The sequence below is a fragment of the Chaetura pelagica genome, unplaced genomic scaffold, assembly GCF_000747805.2.
Source record: "Chaetura pelagica isolate M959 unplaced genomic scaffold, ChaPel_1.0 scaffold55, whole genome shotgun sequence".
Classification (NCBI taxonomy): Eukaryota; Metazoa; Chordata; class Aves; order Apodiformes; family Apodidae; genus Chaetura; species Chaetura pelagica.
In genome coordinates, this window is record NW_009953571.1 from 831,272 (window position 1) to 834,392 (window position 3,121).

The window sequence follows — 3,121 nt, forward strand, 5'->3', positions numbered from 1 at the left end:
GAAAGGCTGGGGAGGGATCCTTCGGTGCCCTGCAGGGGGTCCTGGGGGTCCTGCATCATTTAAGGGAGGGGCTTGGGCTGCGGGGCTGAGGGGCTTGGGCTGCGGGGCTTGGGCTGCGGGGTCTGCTCCAGAAAATCGTGTCACGCTAGAAAGAATCTGGGGGAAATCTGTGCATGGCTGAAGACAGCAGGTAGACGCTTATAACCCTGCAAGATAACGTGTGCCAATAAAAACCTCTGAACGTTTGTGCACACAGCCTGTGGCCCCGTGATATCTGGACACATCTCACTGAAAAGCACTAAGAAATGTTTTAAGATGGGTGGGGAATAATTGCTATATCCCTCCATTTGTAAAACTAAGCTCTATCAGCGACTCAAGCCCAATTCTAGAGAGTGAGAAACAAAGAATTCAGGATCAATTGCTCCTGAGCATAAATGGAACACATGGACTTCATTTTCAAACACTTTATTATTTTCCCCTGGGTATCTGGCCCACAGAAACCTTCCAGATTTGTTAACTGAGGATTCATGTGATTAAAACACTGTTGCAGTGTGAAATTTTCATTAAATGTGTATTCTCCTTCTGTTGTGTTCATAATAGAAGTCTGTTATTACCCCTGTCTATGGCTTTGTCTGAAGTCTGTCCTTTACCAAAGACAAGGGCAGTTGTGGGGCAAGAATATTAGGGGTTTTTTCCTCTAAAGGAAAAAGCAAATTTCACTAACTTCACGAGTAAATTATTTTTCCTCTGGAGAACCTGCTGAAAATGGTGGTGAGAGCTGCAATTATTCCAGTGTATGTGGATTAGTAGGCAGTGTACAGGAATGGAAGTCAAATGTGTAATGATAACACATTGTTATCAAATGAATCTGCAGCTTACCGTAGGTTTATCTCTGCATACATTGGTGTAAGAAGACTGAGGAGAGGAAAATCCTGACTGATGGCCAGATTAATTTCATGAAACTAGGAGGCTTGCACTTCAGAGTCTGAAAAAATGGTGTCATTCTTAAATGTGCATTTCAAGCTTTTGAGTGTCTAAAGATACATTTCCAAAAATATCCCAACTTTAACAAACTGAGAGATCCCTGACTAACTTTGAAAAACAATGTGTTCATTCAGCTCTTCATTCATGCTCTTTCCATACTAATGCTAAAGAATAATGGTGAACAATTTTAAACAGGTTCGTTATAAAAAAATATTTCGTGTATCTTCATATTTATTTCTTATATAAGTGAAAATCAAGGACTGGAAAATGCAAATTGTTGTAAGGAGAGAAAAAAACTCAGAGAAGAAAGGTATAATTCAACAGGAAAGTGGGGGGGGGGAACCAAGAGATGACACGTGGGAACTCAAAAGACAAAAATAGAACAAACCTCAGAGAGAAAATGTTCTTAATGTGGCTCTGAATACCCTTTTAATTTTGCATGGTCTCTGTTAGAAGGATGATGAGCACAGCTGAATGTATCATTGCCAGAGAACGTTAAAAAGTGTCATTCCAAGGCATGTAATATGATACAACATATATATATTTGTATATGATTGAATTATATACTTAGATTTAACAAAATATGTTAATGTTATTACAGTATTTTGAAATTATTTACCATCCCACCCCACACTTTCATTGCCCTGTAGTGCAGCCAAAGCCCCAACAGTTGAGTTCACTTCCCTCTCCCATCACTCTCAGGTATCTCAGCACTTCTTGTGCTCCACCAGAGCACCAGTCCTTCCCTGAAGGCACATGACCCCTCTCACACCCATTTTCATTCATGCCTACTTTTCTTTTTTCCCTCCATTTTTTTCTCCCCAGCTCTCACACATATAGTAATGTATAAATGCTACATATTTGTCTGATGATCAGTGTTTGCTATAGAATGTAATCATGGTTTAATAGCATGCTGCTGAGGAAGCAAGCAAGAAAAGCAGATAACGGGGCACTTCCATCTCTGTAAACATTTCAGGGCAGGTTAAAAAGCAATTAAATGAGAGGTTCATTTTTCCTCCTTTCTGGGCAAGTTGTAAAAGCTTGTCATGGTGATGCTAATAAAGATGATCATAAAATGAGTTTTAAAATCTGTATTCAGATGCAATGCTGCCTGGAACATGCTGGAGGGCAAGAGATTGACATCTCTTAATATCCACCAGGCTGCCTGAGGAAGCTGTTCCTGCCTAGAAAATGTAAAGCTAATTATGCTTTTGATGCATTAAAAATATTTTTTTTTCTCATGTTACATTTTGTTCCAACTACCAAGATCCACCAGCACGTTTCCTGAGGAAGATTACTCTGGGTAAATGCCATGCTCACAAGCACAGGAAGGGTCAGGGTTAGAGCTCTCCTGGATCTGGCAGCAGCCACAAGCTTTCAAACCCTCAGACCCCACCAGAGCACCCAGGAACCACCTGAATGCCTCTATGGACAGGTGAAGGCACTGGGCCTCAGTTCCACGAGGGGGTGAAAGGGGGCTGATGCAGTCACTGCTGCCACTTGCTGAACCACCACTGAGAGCAGAGAAGCAACGAAAGGCTGCTCAATTATTGATGCTGCTGTACATCTTTGCAGGGCTCTAGAGAGAGACGGGCACTTCTACAGTCTCCAAAAGCACCTTTCACCCTGCTGGAAAGGATATGAAAGAAAGGTCCAGCCTAGTTTGGCCGCAGGCAGATGTGAGGGGAATCCTCTTACATTTTAAGCGTGTGTTAAACCAGCAGGGTGCTGAAATGTCTTGAGATGAAGCCAACATGCTGCTATAGCCTTTTACATTTTCCTGTAATGTATATTTACATAATTTGAGCCTACTGTGTGCTGCCTCCACTGACCTTAGTTGCAGATAACTATTCTATTTGCTGTAATTAGGGGGCATTTTCCTCTGCAGGAAAAGATGAATGTCACCAAATGATGAGAAACCATCTCTTTCTTGCACCAGGAGCTCAGGGTGCGTCTTTCTTATATTTTTGTATACGTATGTATGTGTATACATGCACGAACTTGTAAATGAGAGACAGAAAGGAATACAGAAACGCGTACCTGGGGGGAAGAGCCATCAGGAGTGCAATGAAAAACCCAGAGGGGAAAAAAAAAAGGCAGAAAATAGCTCCGATGACCGAAGGCCGCCCCGCCTGCC

General features: G+C 42.1%; 1 protein-coding gene across 1 annotated transcript in view; it reads left to right on the forward strand.

Annotated features, from left to right (window-relative positions):
* API5 (apoptosis inhibitor 5) overlaps positions 1–3,121 on the forward strand; it is a 21,424-nt gene that overhangs the window by 1,498 nt on the left and 16,805 nt on the right. The window lies entirely within an intron of this gene.